Source organism: Sporothrix schenckii (assembly GCF_000961545.1).
Source record: "Sporothrix schenckii 1099-18 chromosome Unknown Cont49, whole genome shotgun sequence".
Lineage (NCBI taxonomy): Eukaryota > Fungi > Ascomycota > Sordariomycetes > Ophiostomatales > Ophiostomataceae > Sporothrix > Sporothrix schenckii.
Genome location: NW_015971150.1, coordinates 684522 through 697437, shown reverse-complemented (window position 1 = coordinate 697437; position 12916 = coordinate 684522).

Genomic DNA, 12916 nt, shown 5'->3' with positions numbered 1-12916 from the left:
AGAGTTCGAGTTCTGTGAGCCGTCTTGTCGTCGATTAGATGGCAGCACACAAAACAATTGAGTTGCGATGTGATATTGGTAGGGGTGGGGATTTTGCAGAGTGGATAAGGTGATGCTTAAATGCGGTCTCTCAAAAGTGGAGGGTATGGGATAGAAGAACGAAAGAGAGATAGATTCTTGGAATCTTTGGAAAGGTTCGGGGTAAAAAAAGAGTGGGAGAGAGAAAGGAAAAAAAGTGGAAGGGAAGGGAAGAAAAGAAGTTGGAGTGGAGACAGGGGACGGGTGAGGGTCAAGCGTTTTTTTTGGGAGGGTTGGGTGTTAGAGCCGGCGAGTGGCATGGATTTTTTTTTGTTTTGGTTGGGGGTGTAGCAGAGAGGAAAGGAAAGAACAAACTACTGCAGAATACAGCGGGTAAATCAATTTGCGAACCACTGGGAAGGAGCCAGGGAAGGGAGAGGCTATGAGCGCTGAGGTGGTGTGGTAGTGTTGGTGTGTTGGTGTGTTGGTAGTGGCAGAAAATTTCCTTGCTTGTTTTCTTTCTCCTTGTGATTGCTTCGCGCCTTCCTCGTTGTCTGTCTTACCTTTGCTTTGTGTCTTAATTTTTTTGGTCGGGTTTACTGGGAGGGGCGCCTGTCAGGTACCGTGGTCCGTGGTCGGGAAGAGTGGGTTCTTTTCAGTGGGCTGGAGGCAGCGTGGTAGCACTGCGGCGGTCTTTAGTGCACTGTTTTGTGCTGCTATTGTGTGAGCAAGGAACCGTTTGATGGCGGACGACACGGGTGGTAGTGGCTTGGGACGGATAGATGGGTGGGTATGGGTGGATATTCGTAGAAGAAAGGAGATGTAAAAGTGGACAAGTGGATACCGAAGGTCAAGAAGGGAAGAACCTCTTGATATATATATTGTCAGCCAGCACACATGCCTCGGGGACAAATTCAGTGAATACAGAGGGAGGTTGGGGGGGTTGAGAGGGAAACAAATAATTTGTACAGTAAAAAGAGATGCCAGCGCTGGAAATAAGCACGCCCGGTGACCGTACCAGTTAACGCTGTTTAGAGCGACGGCGCTTGGTTTGATAGTGAGAGGCGAAAAAAAAACGCGTGGGAGATGGCAGCAAAGAAAAGGGGTCGAAAGTGCTGCAAAAGGATACACTGGGAAGGAGAGACGGGACACTGTCGACGAGTGTATTCGGAAGGTGGAGGAGAAGGAACAAAACGGTTCAAGGAAGTCACTGCCGAGGGAAAAACGGTGAAGAGTTACGAAAGAATACGTAAAACGAGTTTTTTTAATCCTTTTCTTTCTTTTAAAAAAACAGCGCTTACCCGCAAACCCGGCCAAGAATCTTCGCGTGCCTAGCGGCAAGTGGCAGGACAAAAAAAAAAAAAAAAAAAAAAAAAATTCGCGAACGCGAAGGCAAAACAACAAAGACAAAAGGCGACAGGCCACAGTTGCCACGTTTTTGTCGGGGGCGGCAAAGAAGCTAAGCAGGGAGTGAAAACGGTGGTGAGGATGCAATGCAGGTAACCGACGGGGGGAGTAGGAGTTTGGATTGGCAACAAATGCAGAAGTATCTTACCGGGAGGGAAGGAACCACACACCACACAAAGAAAACGGTGAAGTCGAGGGAAGGAGCGAGAAACTGGGAGCGAATCCTTTGGCAGGCAGGAAACTATCAACCAGCCAGGCGTTCCATATGCAGAAAAAGCAGACTTTGATACACTGATGCTTTCCCGCGTCCGGACGCACTCCGTGACTGTCGTAAACCAAAACAGGCAAAGGAAGCATTGGCAGATTACGAGCTAGGAAACATACCGGAGGTTTGGCACGGCACTCGACGCGCGTTGGTGAGCGAGCGGCGGAAAGAAGGACGGTCGACCCGGCGCCAAACGCCCCTGCCAACGAGAGCGGACGGAGCACAAACGCACTTGCTGTAAATCGTATACAAGTCACCCTTTCCATTGTCGGTGGTTTGAAACCCGAGCAGCTCTCAAATCAAAGGAAATCGATTCCATCGTGAGGTCCAGTCGAACGACCGTAGTGTATACTCAACATGGCCAATACAAGCCTCGAACATGCGGGTACCCACCTCATATCGCGCTCCTATGTTGGTCCCGCCAGGGGTCATTCTGAGAGAGCAAAGGAGGAGCCCGTCGGGGCAATGGGTTCAAGACCGACATCACGTCCTTTACATGGCGGCAGATTAAATTTCCAGCCGTTTTCGTCCAGAAGAAAACAAAGAACGAGCAGCAGTTCCTCCATTTTGCGGCATCTTCTTTTTTTGGTTTTTTTTTTTGGTCGGACATTTGCCCCCGTGCTCGTTGCTGCTTTATATCGTACGAAGCTGTTAGCCAGGCCGTATGTCATTCATCATCAATTTCCCTTTCCTCGCTGTATTTGTCGTTACGAACGGGATGATCTAAGGTCCGGAAAAGAAGTCGCGCCAAAAAGAACCTCGGCGCGAACCAGGAAACAAGAATCGAGACGTAACAGAAGCCGTCAGTTTCGACAAGGAAAGCAGGTGAGCTAGCAAAAGTGGAAGAGATTTGTCCCATCTCGGGGCTTTGTTGACATTGTACTAACTGAATGTGGCTGCTAGTAAAACTCAATCCGTCCTCAGGGCCGACTATCGATAAATAAATTCGCGGCCACGGACATTAATGCATGTGAATTCTCTCGGATATTTCCTAGTTGGGCTAGTTCATTGCATATAATTTCGATGCCATCCCAAGCAAACGGTCAATCGTAACCAACCACGCCTTGGTATGCGAACAAACCAGCTGAGAGACACACGAAGGAAAGAAACGAGAGGCCGTCAGCAATCCAGACGAGCGCCTGGCGGGCGAGGCAGCCAAACAAATCAAACAGGTAAGATGCCGGGACAGAAGATGGGTGCGACGTGCTGTTCCGCGGTTCGCGTGTGGCCTACAAAAAGAACGGAGAATTTCCTTCTTCGTGCAAGCAAATCCCAGATAAAATCCCAGGCGGTCACCGGCAGGGGCCACGCACGATGCCTGGAGGCATAGCACGAATCGTAATTTATTCCTCCGTAGAAAATGGGCCACCATTCGCCGGTTTGCACAACACGGCCGCTACGGAAGACATTTGCTACATCGGCCACTGCGTTGTTGCGTGGGCGAGAGGACTATGACAAAGGAAAAAACGCGAAGGAATAAACGAAGCCCATCAGAGGCAACAAAGAAGGAAGGAGGTTGGTGGCTAAGTTAACGCTAGTCCAAGTGGAAGCTGACCATGGATTGGAGGAGCCAAATGAGGTGAACAACAAGGCCGAGCCCGCCAGAACTGCACCTTTGATGGAGCGGACGGTAGGAATTTGTCGTAGAAACCGTGCGTCGGAAATGGATACTCTGTAACTCGGTCGCAGGAAGGAAACGCTGGATGGTCGGCGAGATTAGCGAACGAGCGGAGAGACATTGGAAATATTGACAAGAAACTCTGTAAATGGAAAAAGCTAGTCGTAGGAAAAGAAAGTTCATCGTCAAATTGCAATGTCTTGCTGCGGAACCGGGCTGTTCGACTGTGGCTTTTCGACCACGCGCCCTCTGTTTGAATTCTGCGTTCCGCTTCGAAAGAATGCGTAACTCCGTATGGATGGACTTGGTGGGCGAGACCTCCATCCCATTCGTCTCGTCGGTGGCTTCTTGCTCAGAACCTTACGGCGGCATATCCTACGTTGTATCTGACATACGCTGCTTGGCTGGCATCGCAAGTGCTACTGTGGCAGACAGCTGTTCTAACTGGACGGAGTAAAACCGAAACAACGATCAACCTAGTAGGTTGCGTTGGCACGAATCGCAAAAGTACCAATGGCAAGGGAGAAGGGGTCCTGTCACTCCCACTGTCTCCGAGCCTCATCGCTTGTTCTTGTTACGGAGAACCGGGCCATTCCTGGCCTTTGTGTCCGAGAACCGCTTTCGTTGTATCGGCTCACTTTGTTCGTCTTTTTATGTGACTGAAGAAAAACCGAGCATGCTCCGGTGTCGATCGTGTCTGTTGGACCTTTTACTCGATTTTCTAGTCCTGCTGAACCAGATCAAACACATCGAAAGGGAGGAATCAAACAAGTTTCATCCATTTGCCTACATAAAAATGCGACCGGACACATGAAGTAGAAAAAGCCGCGCTGTCGTGTCGCCGCTTGGCAACTCATCCAGCATGCTGATGCTCAAGTATCTTGCCGGCCGGACCTTGGCGGCAAGTGACCTGTCTATTTAAAAGTGCGCAAAATGACTGTAATTTTATGAAAATTCGCCAGAGTTTGCTGCTTTCCGGCCTTTGCCCTGATTCGGAGAGGGAAGCCGCGAACGGCGACTGCTTTGGGACTAGCGTGGTAGCGAAAAGAGACAGAGGCTGGCCGAAAAAAGAAACTGCCAGGGAGTGGCGAGCGTCGGCACCAATACTTTGATGCGAGAGGCCAGACAAAAAAAGAAATGTACGATATATGTTGTTTTGGTACTGGGCAAATTTGTACAGGGTAAATCTAGCGACCTGGCGCTCCGGGCAAGAGTTATTCCTATCCAGCGGTTTCTTAGTTTTATTTTATATTATTATTATTATTTTTTTGTTACAAATTGTTCTTTTCCTGAGGACGGACGCGACGAAAACAAACGAGATGTGTTGTGAGTAACTGTCCCATAATTTGTTCGATATCCCATTTGCATGTTTCGGTAACCTTGACTGGGTCTGTAAATAAATCCTCGCGTCTTTTGCAACGATACGAGGATGCAACCGCCCATCTGACATCCATTGTAAGATAGTTCGGGCCTTTTCTGGTGGCCTCGCTCTCCACCGTGGACGTAGCGTGAGTTTGTTTTCTATTTCTACTTATTTTGTCTTCCCCTTCTCCGTTTCATCTTAACACGCGGCTGGCACACGGATATACGAAGAGGACATGAGCATACGTAACTACGGTGTCTGCTCTCTCAACACTAGCCAGGGACGGTAGTTCCGACGGAACTGGAGACTTTTGGTCGGTTGGGTGTTTTGGGGGGCCGTCAGACCACTACCTAATGTTGTTTTCAGGGGCTTCATAGAGTGCATCACGCCGGTGAGCCAAATGGCAAGTGGGCGATACATGACTGCCTTGTCTTCTTGACGTGCCTACCAGCCTCTCATGCATTTAATTATTTTCGTAGAATTTTAGTTGGTCCAGGGGAAGAGAGAACGGGACGGAAAGTCGCTGCGTTCGGGGTGTCTTGGTCAGAATGCAAACCGCACGGCCGACATGACCCATCGCATATCTGTACCGAGACACCGAACGAGAAAAAGACAAAACAAAAAGTACGCCGTTTTCACATGCCCCGTTTCGTCGTTACTTACCGCCTATTTCGATGATCTGCAGGCATTTGACGTGTGCTCCTGAGGTCCGTTTTCTTTCTCGATTGCAGTGTTTGTCGAGCGAGCAATCCTACGAGTCTCTGATGTGACAGACACGTAAAGATCAGGAGACGCAAAGAAGGCCACGCAAAATAGAGAGCAGAAGCTCTCGGAAGCCCTGCCGGTGGCAATCCTACCTCAAGCCGTTTGGAGGAAAGAGAAGAAAGATGTGAGAGACAAGGGATGGGTCCTGAAATCTGATGGCCTGGGGGCCCTCGCTCTCTGCCCAACTGTAAGATATACCACACCATCCACCCCTATTGAGCACATAACTCCCTGCATACTCCGTCCTAGTACAGCAGCGTCGCGTGTTCCTTTAAGAAAACAAGACAAGGCTGTTCAAATTCACTGCAATGCATACAACGTATGCACAGATATGTAATGTATTACCATGTCACATCGACTTGCTGATGCTTTATGATCAGCAGATCTGCCCCAACATAAACCACAAAATCCCCGACGATCCTTTTGTGCGAGTACGACGCATTACTGAATGAAATGGTTGCTGAAAGGACGCCAAACAGAACAAAAAAAAGCAGCCACAAGCCACGGTCGCCGAACAAAAAGACTGTGTGTGGTGTGACTGACAAAGCAAACATCCATGAATGTCCTGTCACAGGGCCAGTTTAGCCAAGATTCCCGTTTAGTTCGGCGTTGCGGTCTTCGCCATACCGCCATGGTGGCGACAAAGCATGGATCGAGTGTGTCCTCGTATGCTTCCTTTTATTTGCCCCCATCCGACGTCAGAGTCATGATAATTCGTACAGGAGACAATTAAAAAACGTGCACTATATTTTTGGACACTGGTAGCACAGCATGAACCTTGTTCAGCGGAGACCGCAGGCGGGAACAAAAAGGTGTTGTGGGCCTCGAAAAACTGGAAACCTTTTCTCTCGACGTTCTAGAAGCCAGTTCACAACAGTCGCCGGCACCCAAAATTCTACGGGTGGATGAGTGGGTTTGGGGGGAAGGGCCACCTGTGGATGGAGAAAAAGGACTGGACGCCACGAAGATGTGTGAGAGGAAAGAGGACTCACACATTCTGGATAATACTGGGTAATACTGTTACAAAGTGATGGGGGTCAAGAAAAGGGGACGGGAAAGCGAACGGAAAGCCCACTCAACGCTTTAAAACGGAGCACATATTTATGTGGTCCCAGGAACAAAAACCCCAGTTTCGGGGAGGACGACGTCTGGTGTGAGATGTATAGGGACTGTGGCTTTTCTGTGACTTTTGGTCGACTGTTGTCAGTGACTATTTTCTCGTCATTGATTTCATTTTTGCAAATTTGATTAGTATTTTATTGGCCCTGACACTGTCGGACCGCATGAGTAAAAAGGCCTCACACAAAGAGAAGGAGACGCAGGTCGCGCCAAAAAGCAGGGAAACCGCTCTTCCGCGTAGCCGAGCGCGGATACTTGCCCTTTGTGGTGGCTCCCTTTTGCCTGCAAGAATTCCTCCCAAAGTAGAAAATACTCGACGACCCAGCTCCGACGGCGTCGGCAAAAACTTCCCCTGCGATCGGACCGGTTTAGCCGCCCCTGGTAAGATACATCGTGCAAAGCACACTCGTCTGGGCTTGCACAGACATTGCTCTCCGGTCTTGGGAAACTTGGGAGTGCGACAACGGGCGCCCTGGTGCCTTGTAGAGCCTGTCTCGTTGAGTTTGTCATACTGGGATTGGCCGAGGCGCCTGATACGCCATGGAGCGAAGCACGGCGCTCTCGTGTGGCTCTAACACGATCATGAGAGTCTAGTGCGTCGTAGAGGATCTGGAAATAATGCTTCATTGCCCACGTCAGCTGGCCACAATATTACAAGACCTCATCGTGGCCGATTTTTTTCCCTTTGAGAAGGAGTGTCGTCCATTTCAACTCCAGCCTTCTCGATGTGGATACTCTTGTGTTCCCTTCCTGTCCGTAGCCACGAGATGCCAGGCCCCTTGTCGTCTACTGCCAGCCTGTCGGTGGGAAGAAAAGTGTGAACCTGGCGAAATGGCTCCACTGAAATTACTCCGCTCTCCGTGCCTAGGAAGAGAAACAACCAGTGGAGACTCCCCCCTCCCCCTGGACGACACGACGTGACGCGGGATGCGCGTGGGATTCGCTTTGAACCCGGGTGGACTGGTCCCTTTGCCAGACTAGTTTGTGTCGCTTGGGGGCCAAAAGTTGCATCTGTGCATTCTCGTTGCGATATGCAACAGCATGTGCAAGCCAAGAAAAGAAAAAGTAAAAACAGTGCCCCCGGTCATGTGCACCACGATACGTCGTATTTTCCAGAGTCACATAACCGGAGTCTCAAAAAGGCATGGCACAGCAATCATGCCGTCCCCTATCTTCTTCCAGACCGCCTTTTTGCTCTGCAATTACGTCTGTTTGTTTGCAACAACGGCTGTTTGCATCTTGCACCATTACGCGATGCAAGATTTGAGACTTTTCCAGATGCCGCACTCTGGACGCAACGACGCTGGATAGGCTGGCGAGGTCCACTCCTCCCTTGATAGTTTTCTAAGATGATATTTCGTGCTGTGTAGGTCGGACGCCGTATCTTGATCTTGCACCTTGTTGAAGTTGGGGGTCACGATCGGAGAATGGGGTGCACAGAGCCAAAAGTAGGGGCCCTAAAGGCTGCACGAATTCCCAGTGGCTCCTCTATTCTCGGACAAACGAGCCACCAAAGAAATATCCAGAGAAATGCCCAAAGAAAAGAGGACCCGCCTGCCCACACCATCGGGAAGGGGTGCACGACAGCTCCAAAACGTTACAAAGGGGCCCCCGATTTAATATCTCGACTTTTGAAGAACCGCACTCGATGTTGATTGACTGCTTCGACAGACAGATCTAGCCAGAAGATGTTGCTGCGGTGTCTGAGGTGAGAGATAAACTATGCAAATGCGATGCAATGTCTCGCTGTGCGGAATGTATGATGTATGCGACTATTGGCACTTTCAATTCTTTTACATATTTTTTTTATTTGTTTTCGTCTTCGAGACTCCGTACATTTTTAATTCTGATTTCATTTCGATTTTCTTTCGTTCGCAAATCCGCCTTCAATAAAACGGCGCTTGCGGCGGGAATTGATTTAAAATTGTTATTGCGACTCCCCTTTTCTTCCTCGTTTCCGTTTGTGTTTTTACGGCTTGCGAATATCTTACGAACATCTGACAGGACACGTCTGACGGGGGAGCAATTTTATTTTCCCTCTCTGTTTTGCGACGCCGTCTGAGCAGAACGCCGCCAACGCACACACCACCCAGACCAGAATTGGGGTGTGAAAGGATCCACGGTGTTGCAGAAGCAGTGTGCGTGCAGAAAAGCGACAAGGGAGTAGACTAGGGAGTGACATGGACCGTGCACGGAATCAACCGCAAATACGGAGTCGTTCACAGGTATTCATTTTGTATGTCGTATGGCTCCGTACTTTTTTTTGCCTTCCATCTTCGTGCGAGCGGTCGAAAGGAATAGTAGGCCAGAGTTGTGAGATGGATCTCGTCCCATATCCGGAGCATGTAAACATACAACATATTTATGTGATCGTACTTTGTGTGGGCACCTCAAAACCAATAAACAGGTCGAGTATTCCGTATTTGTACCCCGTAGCACATTTGCACATTTGGATTACCACGAAAGGAGAAAAGAGAAAAGGGGTGGACAGGCTCCTCGACGGTTCCCGAGACTCTGGGCAGCGTGAGTGGGTTTGCCGCGGAACATGGCAAAAGAAGGGGGGCTGTGGCCACTGTCCCACCCCTTTTCTGCAAATGGCCCCCTCGTAGCGCTATCGCAAAGACAGCAAGGACGTGCGATATCCACATGAGCTGTTTCCCCAAGTTGGAAAAGGTCTTTTTTGCAAAGAAAAAGAAACAGGGGAGCTTGGGATGTGGTCAGATCCATTTTTGGAGAAAGGGGAGCCACGGTGAAGCATGAACGGCGAACTACGAATTATGGTGAAGGTTATTCAAATGCGGCAGCAAAAAACGAAATTGACGAGCACACCACCGGCTGGGAACAACAGGTATTTACAGAAGTACGATGTAGATGGGAAGAGGCATCCGATGCTGCCTTGGCCACCGCCGAATTTGGTCCGAAAGGGTGGGAACCGAAAGACAGAAAGGAGAAAAGAGAAGTGAGAAAGGGGAAGCCCGGGCAGTTGGTGTGGAAAGAAAAAGAATATCCAGACACGGCCATTGGGCCGCACCAGGCCGGTTGCATGAGCGCCCACTCATGTGCAGACAGACGTGTCTTGTTGCTCTCGCGCGTACAAATGCGGCGCCCTTGATTTTCGGGGAACAGGTGTCCCGACATGTACACGGACATTGTGTATCCAACGACACTCCAACATGGCCACAAATCAACAGCAGAAGATTCCAGGCCGCTTTTCTTACCAGCATTCGTGTTTTTTTTTTAGCCGCCATTGAGCGTCTTGGACATTGAACCATATATTCTCACGCGCCCGGTGACAAATAAAATTAGACTATGAAAACGAGAGGGCAGTGCCAGGCGACATCTCTGGTAGGGGGCGGCGTACGAGATGGTGTGAAGCGTGACTGAAAAAGCGACTGAAAGATTGACAGCACGGACGGAAAACCCGAGAAGTATTATTTCGTACCGGAAATAAATATAACGAAAAGGGAAAATTGTCAGGCCGCAAGCACCCTCACACTCACGACACCCGTCGTCCACCGCCCTAAATACTCTACGACAAATATGTCGCACTGCAGAACGGAGGCAACCAACAAAAACGTAGGGACTGAAGTGCTGCTTGAAGCTGTTGTAACAATGCGACCTACTCCACACTTGAGCCAGGGAAGATGAGATAATACAGTGGAGAAGAGAGAGACCTGTTGCTACCAACACGGCATTTGGAATACTAGGCCTTTCAATGTCTTTTCCCGAGAATGTACGAAAGTATATCACGCCTCTCATAGGGCCTGTTGAGACAGGATTGATGGTCGACCTGTTCGCGAATCACATTGTGATGGCCCTGGTGGCGCTTTCAATATCCAAGACGTTCCAACAAAGTTCAACCAGTGGACCAGCAGACAGTTTGGCGTCTTCAGCACCACTCTCCGTCGTCTTGGGAGCAAGGGCTTTGAAACTGTGCTGTGCCGGGATGGCTCAGAAGGGCAAGCCGGCTGTGTCTCTCTTATTCCAGCTCAGCTGAGGTCAGTTTTCCAACCCGTCATATTTTGATTTCCCCAAGTTTATCCAAAAGTGGCCTGGCTTGTCCTGTAAATTGAACATCTCCAGCCCAATCGGTTAACTAAAGCCTGCCATGGCCTGTTCATTGTCCTTTTACATTGTAGAGAACGCATTTCACAGAGACCCTGCCCATGGCGGAAATAGAAAACCCGTCATTTCTTTTTCGTTTCTTTCTCTTTTCCTCTTGGAACACTGGCGAGCCAATTACTTTCCTTGTCGGTGACTTACCTATTCTGTAAACTCGCCAGTAAATCAGAGTGATGGACGGGTTGGGAAGAAATCAAGGCAGCGGAACCACAGACGAGTCACCTACACCCAACCGTTGGGCGTTGAGGTCGTTGGGCTTAACCACCACTTGAATTGCCGCCCCTGTGTGGGCTCCTGTGGGCAGCGCTGTGGCCCATGGCTTGGTGGGCTTCCGCCTCCACTGTTCAGCCAATGCCGGCGGCCGGTCCACGATTGCCGTTGCAGCTTGCCGTTGTCCATGTCTCTGCAGCTGGCCGACATTGGGCCCTGCAAGATGCAGTGCACGAGAGCAGACGGGACAAGTCAACAAGGCTACAAAGCAAGCACAACTTCACAAGTGTATGTGTTGGCAAGCCCGGGAGATGGTTGAACAGCGTGGGGGAGTTTGGTGGGCGGGGATTCACGGTTCACGGTTCTTGTGGTTGTGTTGCAATACATTGTATTGTTTGACGGAGGACGGACCACGCAGCATGTGGTATGTCTTTTTCTTCCCTTCTTCTAAATTTCCTTCTTCCACCTGTTGACTTTAAAGAAAGGTCGAAACAGCTTTGAAAAGGTTCATTCCGAGTTTGTCGAATTTGACTTGCTGCCAAAATATACAGCGTATCTACCCAACATTGAAGCATGCGGTCCTCCTGAACTGAAAAGTTGTCCCAATCGCTCTGATGGAAGCCGCCGGAGCTCAACTTGGCTTGGCTTGGCTGGCCGTGCATATGTACAAGGACGAGAGCGGAAGTTCGATTCAAGGAGGAATTACAAAAAAAAAAAAAAGGACGAGGGAGTGCAAGGTCAATGTTTTCTAAACCTGGCTTGGCCGTCACTTTATACGTGTGAGCCCAGCATTGGCCGAGTTTGTGTTGATACAGATTCATACAGACGTGCAGACGTGCTTGCTTCGTGCTTCTGTTCGGTAGTAATACATCGTCGGTATCAATCGGTTACCTTCTCATGGTGCGTTTTGTTTAGTGCCACAGGTAAATTACTCAATGCGGAAATCGAAAACGAGAGGTGCAATTTCTCCAAGACGCTCGTTATGTCCGCGTCACAGCGGACTGTCGAGTCCTGTACGCCGTATTTCCCGCCAGAATTCAATAAATCCGTCCGAATAAACACCCCGGCCAGGCCCATAATCGTTCCGGTCGCTTGTCCTCGCTCCCAACGAGGCGTACTGACCTGCTCTGCTGTTTATTGCGTTGCTGATCAAATAGACTACTCTGTACGTCGTGATATACTCCGTTTGTTCGCTGTGGATAAAAACGAGAGCAACAGGCCGCACCATTCCGTATTTTGTGCTTTTTTTGTCACCAGCCCGAATACCGCACGAGGGCGGGCATATCCCCCCCAATGGAGATCGCCGATACCGCCGGAAAGGGTTGGAAAAGAAACACGCGGACGACGACGGACGATTTGTGTACGGACTATTTCCGTCCGAGAACTGGTAGTGTCGAGCGTGCGGAGTATTTACTTTGCATTGCCTTCAGTGATTATCGTGTGTCCGCTTCCGTTGCATGTTTTATTTCCTCGTCGTCTCCTTCGCCCATTATGAGCCAGAACAGGAAGAGTGGAATCCAACACAATACCTGCTAGATAGGCAATACCCGCAAGATCCGCATGTGATTGAATCGATTTTGTTAGATTCTGCCATAACTCTTGGCCACTGGTTCTTTCGTTTTCCTCAAGAAATAACAAGGCAACAGCAAAGAGGAGGGCGATTATTTCCTAGGCGCGTCAAGACACATCAGGACAACACACAAACCACACAAGGAAAAGTGTTCGTTCCATGTCGAGCACGCCGTCCCTTTCCTATTCGGACAAGACGTTCCAGGGCGCCTATGCAAGGGAGGAGAGTCAAAAAAAGGGCGGTTGGCACGCTCGCTTGGAAGCCGACCGGGACGACAAGGAAATTAGCACTCCTTTTGTTTTTCCTTAGCGCCTGGCCAGCGAGGATAGCCAAAAAGGAGAGATGAGCCAAGAACTAAAAAGCTTTGCGTGAAATTTGACGGACTTTGGCAGTGCAAAGAAGGGGCGTTTGAGATCGCGCGCATAGCGAGGGCCGATACTAATTTTTTTTATTCTTTTT